Genomic DNA, 18,497 nt, shown 5'->3' on the forward strand with positions numbered 1-18,497 from the left:
GGCCTCCACCTCCACCGCCCATCGGAGGTGGAGAAGAGCCCCTTGTCCTTGGATTGGACAAGGGCTCGGAGGGGGAGGGGAAAGCTTGGCTGCCCCTCCCCTTCCGAGACCCCCCAATCCATGGACCATGCGGGCTGGTATAGTCAGGGTGCGGAGCCCCACGCGGCCGGTGCTCCGCATTCTGGCTATCCCAGTCTGCATGGGGGACAAGGGGTTAAAGAGGTCTGGGAGGGGGGACCCCACGTCGTTTTTTTTTATATTTCCCACACTCAGAACGATGTAAGTAAAACTCTTCCCACTTGGGGGAATCTATGAAAATAAAACACTATTGTTACCTGTGCAAAAAAAACTGACATTTTCCACATTTAAAAGACATTTTTGCCCTTGAAACTTAAAAATCGATTTTCTCAAAAACTATAAGGTCTTTTTGAAAAAAATTTTTTCCTCTTATTCCTTCTGATCTCCTTAATATATTCTCCAAATTTGGGGCTCTTAGCACTTAAGGGGGCTTTGCTATTAACCCTTAAAGTCGGCGGCTTTTTTATATTATACGGGAGCGTAATATTATGCGATTACGGCAGACTGTGTAATTTCAATGGGAGTTTACTGTCTTACGCGTAATTTGTTACGCGTAAAACGTAACCCCACGGTCTACGCGTAATTAATTACGCGTAATACCGTAACCTTACACGTAACGCTTACGGTGCATTTGTAGTGAATTACGATGCGTAATTGCGCTAATGCGTAATTTCGGCCCAGCACTGTGTGTACTTGGATTAAAATTCTGCAGAGATGTAATTGCATTGTCAGCCACACATAGTAAATATTTCAGCAGCAAGGTGAAGGTTGGCATTGTCATGTTGACACTGTGTTCACAGTGCAAGCTGCTTCTCCTTGACTACTTCATGTAGGTGACAAAAGGATATTGGAAAGTGTTTTCATTGCTTACAGACGGCTATTCAGTCTAAGCGTGCAGCAGCATGTGACATTGGCAAAGGAAGACATATTTACAAATTGAGCTAGTCCGGTATTGAAAAAATAATAATGTATAAATGGTTTAGGTAAAATGCACAATATTTTGGACATTGCAGATTATACCTTGTAGTAAGCATTCAAAAAATGAGCCTAAACTAGGGAATTTAACTGAAAAGCTGCACTGAAATGATTCCTCTGCCCTTACTATTAGAGTTCATCAGATATGATTCTGCTAAAGCATATAGTCATGTATGACTGATTTCATGTCCCATTTCTGTAAGTGTGATGTATCTCTGTTGCTGGCTATCAAGTCAATATTTACATAACCTCTATTGCTTCCCCTATATTAATCTGACAAGTTGAATCCTGGTATTATTGTGAAACTGGCCAATGTAGTATCACACTATCTCTGCCTTTCCCAAGAAAGGTTAATTATTCCACACAACTCTCATGACATGGCTAGCAGAAGGTAATTATTTTGCATAAGGGAAATATCTTGTTAAAAGGCAAATTATTTGTGGGGCTTAAACTAGGATTAAATATAATGAAGCCCCGAGGCTGTTGCAGTGTTTTGGAAGAGGCATGCTTTGCTTATTTTCTACATTATTTTCTGTATGAATCCATTTAAACTACATTTTATTTTCTGAACTCGGCTGAATATTCAAAATAAATGTATAAAAGAAGAACCTTTTAGAAAACATGTCTTATTTAAGAGGCTATACAGATTTCCATATCTCGAATGGACACATACAGTACAGTTCGAAGTGTCCTTAGAATGCACTCAACACTTCCTTTTTTCTTGATCTGCACAGCACAGTTTAAATGGGAGCTGGTGGGATCAGCCTTCAGCTGCTTTCATAGTTAACTGCAGAGCAGTCATTATACAAGGGGAATTGCTCTTGGACAGTGGTTCCACAGCAGTGGAAAGCAACTGAATCAGGAAATTCCTTTTGACTGTTAAAGGAACACTTTGATGACTCATAGCAGATTGTACTGAATTATTCAGGATATCCATTTTAAACCTTAGGTATCCTGGGTTCAGTGTCAGAAATGCTTCTTATATCTAAATATAGCAGGGAACTGGTATGTAGTCCTGCCCCCTCAGTCATGTTTTGCCATGGCAATGATGTTATTTTCCCTTCTTCCCCAGAGCACTCTGGGAGATCAGTAGGGAAGGTTGGAAATGCAGATTAACGATCACATGGATTTCCAAGGCCTTTTTTGTAATTTTCCTGGGTATTGGCTACTTAGTGGGTATTGGCTACTGACTGTGATAAAGTTCAATCTTTAAAGGCAAGGATCAGGATAGCACTAGCATTTATGTGCTGAGGTAAAGGGATATTAAGATGTCAACACTGAATCAAAGCTATGTCTTTAGTATGGGTGGTTAGTTCTATATCATAAGGCCCTCTAATGTAATTCTGTAAGCATTGTATGTAACACTCAAACAATGATAATAGTTATAATAATATCTTAAAACACAACAAAATTGCTGCAAGCTATTTCAGCATAGCCGGGAGACTATATTGAACATTTATGTTTATATATGCACATCTTAAGCAGCTCCAAAGAGCAACCTCATCTTAAGAAACTCATTTTTATGTTTCCATTAATTAAAGTAGTTTGAGGGTTCTGTCCAGAGGAGCTTTGTTCTGATTAATAATGTAAAATGTTTTACAGCTTTACTTCACATACTGAATGTTCAGTCTCATCTTGAAATGCCCTTCACATTGGATCATACCTTAAATATTGTGCTGTATCTCTTGAAATCAATTAGGTCTATCAAGGTTAATGTTATCTCAATGAATATGATGGCAAATTAATAATATTTAATGACTACCTTTCTATTGTAAAGTTTGTCTCCCCCATAGAGTATTGTGTGAACTTTTGATCTCATTTTATGCTCAGGAAGTCCGTATATCACTACGACTAATTTATACTTTGACATTTCATAGCCTAGTTTCGTATTCACACTGACTTGGCTTTACATGATAGAAAAATCTTAAAAAAAACATAAACATGTCTTTATAGAGAACTAAAATAACACTCCCCTTTTATTTAGGGGTTTCCCAAAATATAATTTGCTGTAAAATATGCACAAAACTTATATAAAACATTATAAACATTAAAAACAAGTTGAATTTACCTGAATTATAAAATGTCAGACGTTTGCAAATTGAGAGGTGTAATTATGAACAATTTGTTTAATTTCTAAAATCATACATTAAACATGAGTTTATGAATATGGAAACTTTCCTGAAACATTAAGTTGCTCATAACCTTCATTTTTTTTCTTAGCATAAATGTATCCAGTCTTAGCATAATTATTATTTTTGCCTTAAAGTAAACTTGAGACATAAGAACAAGTTCTATTCTACTTCCCAGGGGCTTCTTCCAGCCCCTTCATTGCCTTATAGGTCCCTCGATTTACGCCCAGTCTGCTCCAGCGTGCTGCTGGGGTTTTCCAAAAAATCACCAGTAGCGGGTAACTGTGCATGCATGGCTGGGGCCATGTGTCTCCTTGATTGCACTCCTGTGGACAGATTCAGTGAAATAGAACGTTTCCCCTGTTTCAGATATACCGTACTTTACGCATAGCTTAGTTACAGCAACAAATCTGTATCTTAAAGGAAATCTTTAGTGAGAGGGGTGTGGAAACTGCCATGGGAAACAAGGAATGATGTGCTCCAGAGAAGGTAAACTGTGCACTGCGTACACATATAGATATGAGCACCACATTGGTGGTTTAAAAAACAAGAGGCCCCCTACTTATAAACAAGTTCTGTTTCTGGAATTTTTTTATTTGTAAAATGAACTTGTTTGTAAGTGAAGTCATGTGTTACACATAGGGAAACGTGGAACAATTTACTTTTCGACAACTCCAGATTTGGACATTTAGTGTAAACAATGTTCTTTGTTTTGGTTTAAATTAGCTTTTAATTTAACTACTTACAATAATTTATACAATGCTGTAACATGTAACAACAAAAATAGGTAATAACAAAAACAATACAGTACAATTTTCATCATAATTTGTAAGTAGGGGACTTTCTGTAGCAGGGAATTCCTAGGAAATTTCCAAGACAATCAGAGTGCAGGAAGAGTGATGCTTCAGCACAGTGCCCACATTGTAGTGTTTTGATGATGAGAACCTTTTAAACAACAAAAATCTACTTGCTGCAGTGCAACTTCCTCCTTGTTCTGTCACTGCTAGTCCATGTCTCCACAACATAATGAGGTATCCTCCTCCTGATCTATCACCTTCTCCTCCTCCTGACCAGATTTGATCTTGCAATAAACACTAGGAACTGACACATCCCTTTCTACATTTTTGTGGTCTCCACGTTCGGACATGACCTGCGGAGAGCTGACCACACACTGATAACAATAAAATGTATAAAAAGTAAGAAGCACAATAAATGTCAAACCTTCCTGATAATTGGATGGTCTATTTGAGTAACTATTTTCAGGTCCTAAATTGACTAGCACAAGTATTAATGGTGAGGAAAGACCATAAAGATAGCTATAATATGCACAGTGCTGCTCAGTGATTGGTATAATGTGCTGCAATTGAAAATACAGTGGAATAAGCCGCACAGTACAATGTTATGCTGATGCAAGGGCATAACAATAAACCCTGCAAGAGATGCAGTGGCAGGCGGGCCCAAAAGCCGCAGGGGGCCCCATGGGAGAAGAAGTTTCTTTTCCTTGTCCTGACAGACTGACAACTAAGGTCATGGAGAGAAAAAAAAACTTTCTGTTCTCTACACAATTGTTCTAATTACTGCATCTGCTCAGCCACTGATAAGGAATCATACAACGTTTTGTAGACAGTCCTTATTCAGTGTGCAGCAGGATCTTGTGTACAGTGCAGCTCTACCCCAGCCTCTCTACCCTTCTACAAGTGCTGTGTACTGTAATAATGCTTGAGGAGTCTGGGCACAGAGATAAAAAGCTTTGTGCTCTTACACAATTGTGCTAATGACTGCATCTGCTCAGCTACTGATAACAAATCATACAAAGTTTTGTAGACAAAGATTTGTAGACTGTTTATTCAGTGTGCAGCAGGCTCTTGTGTTCAGCGCCCAGCCCCCAACCACTCCATCAGAAATGGACAGAGAGAGTGTAATAAGGTGAGGCTGGGAGCACCCTCCTCTTTCAGTTTTCCGTATGCATTTTCTGCACACCATGTACTTGATTCACTAAACCGTGATAACTGATATAACGGTCGTGCTAGTGTTTTGCACGCGTTATTATGTACGTAACATATCTCACATGCAATCACGAATTTGCACACGTAAACGTGCAAAAACGGTAGCTTTTTTTGCTCGTAAATTTGCGTTTGCACGTGAAAAACGTTACATGTGTTATAATGCACGCAAAACGCCAGCGTGACCGTGATATCAGTTTTCACAGTTTAGTGAATCAAGCCCCATGTGTGTCTGTATGTGTGAGAAACATGCACGTTTTATCACAAAAGCTATTGTAATTGACAGAAAAAAAAATGTACAGTGCTCACTGCACAGTTTTTATCTGCATGGGGAAAACACATTCAAGTGTGCACCACTAGCCAATTGAATAACATTGATCCTTGGTTTACCTGTGCAGAAAGGGGGGCCCCATCCAAAGTTTTTTTGCAGGGGGTACAGAGATTTCTAATTTCTAGTTACTATAGGGCGATTATGTTCAGAAAAGCTGCAGGACAGCTCAAAAAGTAGTCTAATATGCTGCACTTGCAAATGTTCTGCAAAAGGCCCTACAACATATCAAAATAAATAATAATTTGATAATTGTGATACCACAAAAATTTGGATAAGAGCAACCTCCATCCTTATTCATACGTTGAGAGGTAGAAGAGGAGAGGCACTAATTGTTGCAAAAAGAAGGTACCTTTAATCCACGGTGGTAGGCTACATCAGGGTATACAGTGGGGGTGAGGGAGGCCTGACAGCTGTTTCGCTTTAAACAAAGCTTCCTCAGAGGCCAATATATCTATCAATTGGATATGAAGTACATAATCCGGTGAAGCCAGTATTCCTTTGGTTCACATCTAGTGCCAGGCTTTTTTCTCCATTATATTATCCTTATTCATACAGGGCATATAAAGTCCATCAACTTTTTGGACTTGAGAATCAAGACATGTCAAGGTTAATTAATTATGTCCAGCTTTAGAAAGAAAGTATATTGTTTGCATATAAAGAGAGAGCATGCAAGCTAAACAAAATTAGGTAATAAAAGGTATTTAAATATCTTACTGAAGTAAAACTGTAACTGGGCATCTGAAAGGAATAGAAATATTTTATTAAAAAAGTTAGATAATAAAAAAAATTATCCATGCTATGTCAATTTAATTATTGAGTACGACCCACACTTGAACCAATAAAAAAAAGCATTCTAAGTAGACATTAGCATGTGCTTACGTCCAGTGATTGTGAATGTGGTGGATGAGAGACCTTTACTCACCGCACAACATCGCATAAATCTGTTAAATAAGCTTGTGAGTAGTGATGGTCATGTCTAGGAGAACTCATTGGAAAATATGTAATTAATGTGATCAGCTGATAGATTTGCAAAGCTCTGATTTGCTGTGATCACTCCCTGCTTTAGCACATCACCATAACTAACAAATAAGAGACTTGCATATCTATCACCTGACCAAATGAATCACGTGCTTCTCAATGACTTCAGTCAGAGCATCTAATCTGCATGCTTGTTCAGGGTCTATGGCTAAAAGTATTAAAGGCAGAGGATCAGCAGGCCAGCCAGCCAGGTAAAATGCATTGTTTAAAAGGAAATACATATAGCAACTTCTATATTACTCTTGCTTTAGGTTCCTCCATTTAAAATCTAATATTTAAGAGACCACTATCGAGAAAAATTGTAAAATTTAAAAAGTGTGTATACATACACATATTTTGCTGTCATTTACAGTCAGTGTTGCTGATATTTCTGACTGGTATTGGACTAATCCAACTCCTCAATAGAGATGGCCCGAACTTCAGATTTTAGGTTTCGTGAACTGTGAACTTCCTCAAAAGTTTGTGTTCATGTGAACTTGGCGAATCCCCTTAGACTTCAATGGGCAGGCAAATTTTAACGATACAGGGACTATTTCTGACCACAAAAGTGATGGAAAAGTTGTTCCAAGGGGTCTAACACCTGGAGGGGGACATGGTGGAGTGGGATACATGCCAAAAGTCCTGGGGAAAATTACGTATTTGACGCAGAGTAGGGTTACAATCCCTAAAGGGCAAAAATCATATTGCATTCCTTGTGTGTGTATACATGGATCAGGTAGTGTAAATAGTGTACTGCTTCACACTGACATTCCAAATTCGCTGTTTAATGCACCACTGCAAACAGCCACAAAGGGTTGTCAGAAGTTGACACTCTCAGGCAGGGATGCTCATCCGGATCCGGGTACCCGGGTAAACCCGGATATCCGACCATTTTTCCGCTATCCGGGTCGGATCCAGATCCGGATACCTGGGCCACTATCCGGATAGCAGTATCCGGATTCTATCCAGATAGCTAGCTGCATAATCCGGATACCCGCGGGTATCCGTCCAGCTATCCGGATCCGGATAGTGTAACTAGTAAGGAGATGATGTCATTCAGCCAATCAGAGGGCTCCCAGCAGAAGCCCTAGCAACCAGTCACAGAGGGGAACCCTGGCCAGCCCCACCTGACCTCATTGAGCCAATCATAGGCCTCCCAGCCTAAGTCCTGGCACCCAATCACAGAAGGGAACCCTGGCCAGCCCCTCTGTATAGCAAGGAGGGCTGGCATGATGAGACAGATCGTCCTTGCTTGTGTGGCTGGCTGGTCACTGACAGACTTGCTCCAGTGCTGTTGGCTTAGCAAGTGCTGTATACAGTGATAAACCTAAAGCTTTGAGTGCTAAACACCTTCACTACACTATTGTTCTATTGTGTTTTTAGCTAGCTAGCTTGTAATTGTTTGCTTTCATTCACTCAGTTAGGTCCTGTCTGTGTCTGTGTGTGCTGTGCAGGCCAGCAGGACAGTATAGGGAATAGGAGGATTACTTTGTTATTGTATTGTAGTTAGTACTGCAGTTAGTTGTTATGGAGGTGGCCTGGCGGGTACACACGGTGCGTTCCCGCACTCGATTTCCTGCTCGATTCCCGTCGACTCGGTTATGTCCGACATGTCCGATTTGCGTTTCGATGGATCGTTAGGTCGATTAGCATGTAAAGTATGCCAAATCGACCTAACGATCCATCGAAACGCAAATCGGACATGTCGGAAATAATCGAGTCGACGGGAATCGAGCGGGAAATCGAGTGCAGGAACGCACCGCGTGTACCCGCCAGGCCGCCACCATAACACAGTGTGCACTGTCTGTCCTCTACTCTGTGGTCTGTCACTCCGTGCTGGTTTGATGTAAAGTCCAACCCCGATTTTATTAACGTAAGAGTACCCCACATCATCTAGTGACATCATCACGTATAAGTTGTACTTTGTCCGCTGGCACTGGCAGCTGGGGGAGGGGCAGCAAGGGCAAGAGGACAGGGAGCAACATTACAGCCACCCTCAGAAGGTCTGCCGTGTCAGTGTCGACCCCAGCGGAAAGCCTACCCTCAGTCAGCGAGCTTGTCGCTCCAGGTGCCGCAATTGAACTCAGGTCTGTTCCGCAAGGAGTTTGAGGAGGATGTTCTGGGTTTTGAGGAGGGGGGATATGGTGTTGATGATGGGATGAAGGACCGTGACTACCATCCACAGGATGGGGATGTCAGCTCTGACTCTGAGGAGGAGGATGCGTCGATGGGTTTGGCACGGAGGATCAGCATTGCAGACAGTGGCCGTGGAATGAGGGACCCACCACATCCTTCTGCCGCTACCACCAGCCGCACCACTCAACCCCCAACCGCCACAGGGAGAAAAGCCACAGCATCCCATTCAGGCCGCAGGAGAATCTTCACCTCCCCAATCTGGCCGCCACGGTGCCACAGGCCACTGCTGCTGATACCGCCACCTATATTCAACCCCAAACACAATTGTGGTGTCATTTTTTTGGAGGTGTCTGGGCTGAAAACTCGTCATGTCCCAGTTGTGCGATTGGACTTTGGACACAATGTGGGCTGCACGACCGCTTTCTGGAACCTAGTCCTGATGTTAATTGACAGCTTTTTTTTTTTTTTTTTTTTTTCATTTTATGTCCACCAAATGATTAATTAGTATTTCCCTTAAAAAAAACATGATGCTACATGCATCATTTACCCTAAAAACCATTTCAAAGCTATTTAAAGGGCACTTCCGGGTTTTCTATCCGGATACCCGAATAGGTTGGGTACCCGCGGGTAATTTGGTCGGATATCCGGATCGGATCCGGATATCCGCAAGGTCGGATCTTGATACCCGGATCCGGATATCTGGGTACCCGGATCCGGATCCGGGCGGGTAATAAAAAGCACTACCCGAGCATCCCTGCTCCCAGGGCATAAATTGTCAGTCCTCTCGCACAGCTTATGATAGACAGTGTGCTGGCTTGCTTGCAATATAGATAGAAGAGTATAGTAAAACTACACAGCCCAGCAATGACTGTGGCCTGTATGCAGTGTGACTAGTGTCACACACACACAAAAACCAAACAGAACAATACGAGCCCTCAAAAGGGCTTTTTTTTGGGGTGCTTTCAGCAACAAACAGAAGCGCCTAGCTAATTGTCTCTGTCTCTGCAGCATTGTCTCTCCCTTCCACTGACTACAGCAGCAGCACCACACTGAGAACATGGCAGGCGCTGCTGCATTTTTATAGGGGGGGTGGGGGTCCGTGGGTGATTGCAGTCTGATTGACCGCCATGTGTCTGCTGACTGTGATGTAGGGGGTCAAAGTTTAGCCCAATGGCTGGGTATAGGGGGACGGATTGAACCGCCCTATCTGTTTGATACCCGCCACGGACTTGAACAGTTAATGTTTGCCGGGAACTGTCATCCGCCGGTGAACTGTTCAGGCCATCTCTATTCCTCAATGGGAATATTCAGAAATGGCTCCCCGGCGGCTCCCGGCGACACTGGGCCCGAGTGATGGGCCCTTTCTTCCTGAAACGTCACTTCTGTCGTCACCACGCCGTCTGCCTTGCGTCATCACGGCGGCCGGCATGACAGTACTGCGCATGCGTGGTTTAATCGTGCGTGCGCAGTACTGTCACGCCGGCCGCTGTGATGACGCGAGGCGGCCGGCGTGGTGACGACAGAAGTGACGTTTCAGGAAGAAAGGGCCCATCACTCGGGCCCAGTGTCGCCGGGAGCCACCGGGGAGCCATTTCTGGCCTGGCCCTGGGAGAAGAGCCAGATGGACCCGTGGGACCTCCCGACCTACGGTGGGCTGCAGAAAGCCCCAGGTGAGTAACAATTTCGTTTTTATTTAGAGCTCAGAGTCCCTTTAAGTGTGGCAAATGTTACGTTTGCCTCAAAAATTCTCCAATTATTTTTCCCTCAATAGTAACTTCCCTAATTTCTAATAGAGGTTTGCAAACATTTTGTTTAACCCTGATGCTGACATATGAACATAACTAATGTTCATCTTCACCAGAACTTTATACCCCAGCATTGTTTCATGCCTTCCTTTTTTTGTTGGTCAAGCTATTATTATTTTTTATTTATTTTTTATTTTTTTGGTGGGGCAGGGTTTATTTGACATTTTAGTGCTTTTTGTTGCCTGATATTACCTAGTTAATGAAGACTGTACTTACGATGTAGATAGAAGGCTAAAATATGTCAAATGAAAGTTAGGTATGTATTAATCAGAAGTACCGTAATGTCATATATATTTAGAAATACAGCAAATGTTGTTATTAACAGTCAAAATAGCTTCCAGTAATAGTGAAATGTATACTGTAATGATTTGCTGCTGCCTCTTACATAGCATTGGTGCCCCCTAGTGCACATTAACCTGGAGTTGCACTGAAATATGCAGGTTTGCTTTATAAAAGAAATTGGGAAATAATGATGTTCTGAGTTTGCGTTTGCTTTAGAAAGAATGAGCTATTTGCATCCTACATGTGACCCTTACCATATTATCATGTATGGATGATAACACCTCATTTGTCAGTCACAATGATGTACAAGATGGATGCTACATTCTCTTCCATATGAGGCAAAGTCACATGCTTTCCTGCTTCACTTGCTAGTGTACTCTCTGAGAGACACAGGGACAGAAGGCAGCCAATAAGCGGAATTTTTTTGTGCAGTGTTAAGGCCCTTTTACACTTAATCAGTTGCTCTCAGTTAAAACGGAAAGAAAACTGATTTTCAAAGTAATGCCCATGTTTTCCCATGGCACCTTTCACACTTAACGCATTTTAACTGAAAACTTTGTCACAATGCACTGCTATGGAAAAAACGCGTACCAACGTGTACTAACGCACACTAACGCACACCGATTAAGTGTAAAAGGTGCCTTAGTGTTATTTTGCTCAGTCAGCAGGGATGTTTCTAGACTTTTTGCTGCTTGAGGCAAGGTTGTGAGGGACCCTGAGCAGTGGGTTAAATTTAAAATTGGTACTTACCTGGGTTCTTTCACCTGCCCACCGTAGGCTGTGAGGTCCCCCGGTGTCCTCCTGGCTCCTGCTGGCAGCTCTTAAATGGCGGCACTCTGGCTAAGTCGGAGTGTCGCCAGTAATGCAGCCACCAGCAGGGACGTGGAACGGAGCGAGGAGAACGCAGAGGGACCTCACAGCCTATGGTGGGTTGGAGGAAGCCCCAGGTAAGTACCAATTTTAAATTTAACCCACTGCTCAGGGTCCCTTTAACATATCCTGCAAATTTGGCAGTTCTACGACCTATGTGGGCTTTGCTATTAACCACTACAGTCATTGACTTTAACTATTTAACGGCAAACATACGTATTAAAAGGTCATGCTTTCCCCTATTAATGGCAACATGACGTTTTAATACGTCGCGCGTTCCCGCCGCCGCTTCACACGTGTCCACGCCGCTACCGCCGCCGTTTCCATCGGGTTCCCGTACTGGGTGATTGGGAAGAGGACCGAGCGGTCCTCTACCCAATCGCACTGCCTGGAGTGAATGGACGCGACCGTGAACAGCGGCCGCATCCATTCACAAAACAGGAAACTGTCGCAGTTGTTAAAATGTAAAAAGAAAAAAAAAGTGATCACTTCCTAATGGGAAAGTATATTGCACATACAGGCAAATACATTATATCCACACAATATTAATCAAATTAATAAATTACATTTCCACTCTTCCCCCCCCCCAAAAAAAACCCACTTTTAAAAAAAAAATCAGCTATAAATAAATAAATAGTTGCCTTAGGGACTCAGCTTTTTTAATCTATATTGTATGAGGGAAAATTAATTTTACTTTATTACATAGGGGCTTGTAATTATGGCCAGAACAAAAAAAAAACAGAAAAATAACACCTATATTTCAAAATAATATATTGTCGCCATACATTGTGATAGGGACATAATTTAAACGGTTTAATAATCGGGACAACTGGGTAAATACAATGTGTTGGTTTTATCCACAGGAGAATGTTTAATTTTAAAACTATAATGGCTGAAAACTGAGAAATAACGATTTTTCCCATTTTTTTTTCGTATTTTTCCAATTAAAATGCATTTAGAATAAAAAAATTGGTCGCAAAATGTACTACCCACAGAAAGCCTAATTGGTGGCAAAAAAAACAAGGTATAGATCATTTCCTTGTGATAAGTAGTAATATAGTTATTAGGGAATAAAAGGGAGGAGCACTGACAGGTGAAAATTGCTCTGGTCCGTTGGGGTAAAAACCCTTGGGGGTGAACTGGTTAATGTTAAATGTGAACATGAACTTTGGACACAAAAATATCTATAGGAGGTATTTAGAGACTGTTCCATTTGCAAAAAGAGGCCCAACTAAATATTGAATTCATATTACTGTTGGGGTGCCAACATTTATCCACCTGTCTAATTTTGTTATGTGTATTGTATAATGTTTTTTGTTAATCCAATACATTTAATTTCACTGTAGAGATGCCTGGGAGACGCACGTTGCCGAGTAGACTGATACACTGGATGGAGGGACAGCCGGAGGAGCGTGGAGAAGGCTGCAGGTGCCGGCTATGGGAGATATGCCTGTTTTATACGTTTATTTGGTACGCATAACATTTTAGCAGGGCTAGTAAGCCATATTAAATGAGACAATTTTACACTATGAGGAGTGGTGTTTATGCTTACTTCTAGAGATTACTTCAGAGGTTTTGTGATACGCTTATATCAAGAAGCCATTTGGTGAGCAGGGGACTGGCGGGGGAGTGTGTGAGCCCCCTTTCCTGCATGTGGTGGAGTTATTACCCTAGCACAGTGTGTGTTTGAGCACAGGGTGTACTGTAGCTTGGGAGTTACCCGCTATGTCCTGCTAATTGTTATCTCTAGGATCTGAGGAGCTGTTTATATTGCCAGAAGCGTGGCTGTGAAAGAAAGACTATTTGGAAAAGGGAACATTTATCTGACCTGTATACAGCAAGCAGCAGTTTGGACAATACATTTAACACAGCTAAAGGTGGTGAGCGCTGTATCGTTGTTTGACTGTAGAAATACTATCTGTACTATCTACACTGTAGGAGCACTATCATGAAAAATTGTAAAATGTAAAATTCATATGTATACAATGTACATTTTCTCTATAAATGTACCTTTTTCCTATGTTAGGTAGTTAAATTCTGACAGGTCTGACTTTTGGTTTTGGGCTAGTCCATCTCTTCATGGGCGATTCTCAGTGTTTTCTTTATTTTCAAAAGCACTTACTGAATGGCAGTTGTTCAGTCCAACTGCCAAAAGAGTGTGCAAATTAGTAAGGCATGGTTCAAACATAATTAACATAAACATAATTGGAGCACCTAATAAATGTTATTTCAATTTGAAAATACTGTATTTCGCGCCGTATAAGACGCTCCGGAATATAAGACGCACCCAGGTTTAGAGGGCAAAAACCAGGGGAAAAAATATATATATACTAAACCTGGGGTGTCCATGTTCCAGGAGCGTCTTGTACATGTTATCCCCCAAATGGTACTCCTGTGTGCCCCATCTGTCCTACATCTGTCCTGCTGTGTGCCCCATGTGTCCTGCTGTGTGCCTCCATGTGTCCTGCTGTGTGCCCCCATGTGTCCTGCTGTGTGCCCCATGTGTCCTGCTGTCTGCCCCATGTGTCCTGCTGTGTGCCCCATGTGTCCTAATGTGTGCCCCATGTGTCCTAATGTGTGCCCCTTCTCCCCATGTGTCCTCCTGTGTCCTGTCCCCACCCACACGTGCCTCAGCTTTTGCCCTCTAATTACCTCCTGCCCCCCATGTGCAACTCCCCCGGTCCCCCCTGCGTGCCTCCGATATCCCAGCGTGTCTCCGATATCCCTATTGTATGTATTTCCCCCCCTCAGTGTCTGCAGCATCAGCGGCTTACCAGATCCATGCCGCCGCGAGAACTGCAGACACCCGGCATCTCCATACGCTTCCTCTATTGTGCGCTTGTACTGATGACGTCATGAGTACAAGCGCACAATAGAGGAAGCGTATGGAGATGCCGGGTGTCTGCAGTTCTCGCGGCGGCATGGATCTGGTAAGCCGCTGATGCTGCAGACACTGAGGGGTGAAATACATACAATAGGGATATCGGAGACACGCTGGGATATCGGAGACACGAGGGGGGACCGGGGGAGTCGCACACGGGGGGCAGGAGGTAATTAGAGGACAAAAGCTGAGGCACGGGGTAGTCTAACGCTGCGGGCACACAGGCAGGGAATCCCCAACATGGCAGCGGGTCGGCGGTTCTGATCGGCGGGCGTTTGCAATTTGGGGATTCCCTGCCTTTGCCGTATAAGACGCAGGGACTTTTTCTCCCCATTTTTGGGGGAGAAAAAGTGCGTCTTATACGGCGCCAAATACGGTAACGGCTTTCGGTCTGTTAATCTGCAAGGGAGGTAAGTCCACCAAAACTTCCCCTTTTTTAAACTTTTGTTAAAAGTTTTTTTTTCTCTTGTTTGCACCTCTGTTCAAAATTTGTTTTTATGATTCAAACATAATTCTGCACATTTCCATTCCAATACATCACTGTCCTGTCTGCAAATGTACACCTTTTATGTGTGAACGCACCCATACATATAAAACTGATACAAAACTGACGGGACTGGATCATACTGGAAAGGTACATCTTTTATGTGTTAACACTCCTTAACCCATTCAGGTTCCGTGGTTTTCACGTGAGAAATGTTCACCTCCCATTCATTAGCCTATAACTTTATCACTACTTATCACAATGAACTGATCTATATCTTGTTTTTTCCACCACCAATTAGGCTTTCTTTGGGGGGTACATTTTGCTAAGAGCCACTTTACTGTAAACGCATTTTAACAGGAAGAATAAGAAAAAAATGGAAAAATTCATTATTTCTCAGTTTTCAGCCATTATAGTTTTAAAATAGTACATGCCTCCATAATTAAAACTCACGTATTGTATTTGCCCATATGTCCCGGTTATTACACCATTAAAATTATGTCCCTATCACAATGTATGGCGACAATATTTTATTTGGAAATAAAGGTGCATTTTTTCCATTTTGCATCTATCACTATTAACAAGTTTAAAATAAAAAAAATATAGAAATATTTCATCTTTACATTCCTATTTAAAAAGTTTAGACCCTTAGGTAAATATTTACATGGTTTTTTTTTTATTGTAATGGTTTTTTTTTTATAGTAAACATTTTATTTGGGTAGTTTTGGGAGGGTGGGAGGTAAACAATAGATTTATAATGTAAATGTGTGTTCATTTTAATTTATTTTTATTTTCAGTTGTAGTATTACTTTTTGGCCACAAGATGGCGGCCATGAGTTTGTTTACATGACATCACTCTAAGCGTAACACACGCTTAGAGTGACGCATCGGGGAGGGAACGGCCAGAAAAAGCGCAGCTTCTGAGAGAAGCTGTCGCTTTTTCAGCGGAGGAGAGGAATCAGTGATCGGGCACCATAGCCCGATACATTGATTCCCTGGCTACCAAATTCGCGGCCGGGAGTGCGCGTGCACGCGCGATCGGCCGCGGGAGCACGCGGTAGCGCGCATGGTTTCTGGACGTAGTTTCTACGTCCAGGAACCAAAATAGGTTAAGGAGACCAGCCAGCATCTTTATATAGATCCTTTCCAGCAGGGCAGCCATCGGGGCGGGGGGGGGGGGGGGGGCAACTGACACTGCAGTGAGGGGCCCAGGGCTTTTGGGGGCCCTGCACCTCTCCAAAGCGCTGGAAGGGCCGCATGTGCTGGCTGCGGGCCTGTGGCTCACTAACCAGCACACCGCATTCCAGCCCTGAGAGAAGAGTGACATCAGTGCTTGACCGTGGGGAGCAGATAAGTGAGCCCGCTACAGCAGACTTTCTATACTAGGGGCACCACCTATATCTGGCTACAGGGTCATTTGTTAACCGGGGACTACCTGTATTTTACTAGTATTTGGCTCCACCCGCAACATGCCAAGGTCACACCCACTTTTTTGCCGCATCACGCTCTGCATGCTGCTTTCATCAGTGTTGGAGCACATTTTTCACCGCAGCGCACTTCGCGCACTGACACGGGGGTGGGGTGGCTAGTGGGCGGGCACAGTAACCAGTGGGTGGGCCCAGGGAGGGGGGGCCCTGGCCTGATGATGTGTAAGGGGCCCCAAAATTTCTGATGGCGGCCCTGCTTTCCAGGGAGTGTTTTTGTAAAGAATAAAGGAAAGACTGAGAATGCCCCATGAGGGTATGAACTGGTCCACAACCTGTCAGATTTATCACATTTTTACTACTTACTGTAAGCAAGCAACTAGGAAAAAAAAATTGTTGTGTATTTTACTCTTGGAGAAATGTACACCTAATATGTATGTGTTTACTTGTGTGTTGCATTCTTCAAATTTCCACGATAGTGGTCCTTCAAAATATGACATGGCATATATTAAAAGGAAGATGATACTTTGAAAGCCCAGCTAATGATACACACAAAAACAAACAAACAAGCAAGCAAACAAGCAAAAATGTAAGAGGGTTTACCATACTGTTTCTTGTGACTGCATGTTTAATGGAGGGTTGAGTATGGAGCACTAGGGGAAAACTTTCCTTTTAGAGAGAAGGAATGCATGAGCAGATTTATCAAAGCAATTACAAAGTGTCTTTACTTCCTATTTAATCACAGGAGGGAATGGTACTCCTTGATTTTACACACACTTTACACACATTTTTAATTCATTTCCAGACAGAAATGTCACAAAGGTAAAGCAGTACAAAAGCAGTGTAAAAATGTTGCACAAATGGGTTTACCACTTCTAAAGCATGTGCAGAGCTTGCTCACTTAAGGTATTGAACACCTTGTGCGGTATATGCTGTTTTCACATGATTAAATTAAAGTGTTCTTTCACAGCCATTAGTCACAGCTCTTCCTTCTAAAGCCCAGCAACTATACTGTGAAACAGGAGAGCCACATTCTTATATGAAAGCAAGAGTGAGTTTTAGCATGTCTATATTGACTGACATACTTGAGTCCAACTTATCCTAAGAAGTACTCTGAGTCTGACTATATTGGCATTTAACCACTATAGTGGGGTCCCCCTTTCGTGTGCTAAGAGAGCTGCCTTCTTAAGAGAGCTGCCTCAGTATGACTAACCTCACTCAGGCCTAGTGCACACCAGAGCGGTTCTGCTGCGGTTTGCGATCCACTTACGAGTGCGGATCCGCTAGGGTAATGTATTTCAATGGGCTGGTGCACACCAGAGCGAGAGGCGTTTTGCAGAAACGCATACTCCCGGGCTGCTGCAGATTTTGGATTGCGGATGCGTTTCTGCCTTAATGTTAAGTATAGGAAAACCGCAAACCGCTCTGAAAAACGGCACTTCAGAGCGGTTTGCCAGGCGTTTTTTGTTAAAGTAGCTGTTCAGTAACAGCTTTACTGTAACAATACATGGAATCTACTACACCAAAAACACTTCACAAAACCGCAAAATGCTAGCTGAAACGCTACAGAAAAATAAGAAAAAGCATTTAAAATCTGCTAGCATTTTGCGGATCTGCTAGCGGTTTTTGGTGTGCACCAGGCCTTACTGTGGATCTCTCAGAGACTGCACTCATTCTGAAAACCTTGTATACAGTTTGTCTTGTTTTGATAGTCAGAGCTGAGAATATTAGTAGTGGTCATTCCTTTTATGGCAATTAGTGACTGACCAACAAGCTAACACAATATATTTTGCATTGCTTTTAATTTAATACAATGCATTGTATTGAACGTTGCATTTAACATGTGATCTGTATGTTAAAAACAAGGTTCCCATGCAGCATACTAGGAAATAAGATGCTCAGTCAGTTTTTACGGGATTGAAATTTCCACATTTCTAACAGGAAAACTGCATTTATGATCCGAAATCAGAAATTGGATTTCTGTGGAAATCCAATTTACCACAACTTGGTAATTTTAGTCAAATCACAGAACTCAGAAACATTGGACCAAACCAAGAATGCAGAATCGGATTGCCATGGTAA

The 18,497-nt window shown here is 42.5% G+C and overlaps 1 long non-coding RNA gene across 1 annotated transcript in view; it reads right to left on the reverse strand.

Annotated features, from left to right (window-relative positions):
* LOC137517690 (uncharacterized) overlaps positions 1-13,723 on the reverse strand; it is a 72,824-nt gene extending 59,101 nt beyond the window's left edge. Inside the window, exon 1 of the long non-coding RNA XR_011020625.1 lies at positions 13,637-13,723. This is a non-coding gene — a long non-coding RNA (uncharacterized lncRNA). The remainder of the gene's footprint in view (positions 1-13,636) is intronic.
* Positions 13,724-18,497: the final 4,774 nt, after the last annotated feature.

This window comes from Hyperolius riggenbachi, chromosome 5 (assembly GCF_040937935.1).
Source record: "Hyperolius riggenbachi isolate aHypRig1 chromosome 5, aHypRig1.pri, whole genome shotgun sequence".
Taxonomy (NCBI): Eukaryota; Metazoa; Chordata; class Amphibia; order Anura; family Hyperoliidae; genus Hyperolius; species Hyperolius riggenbachi.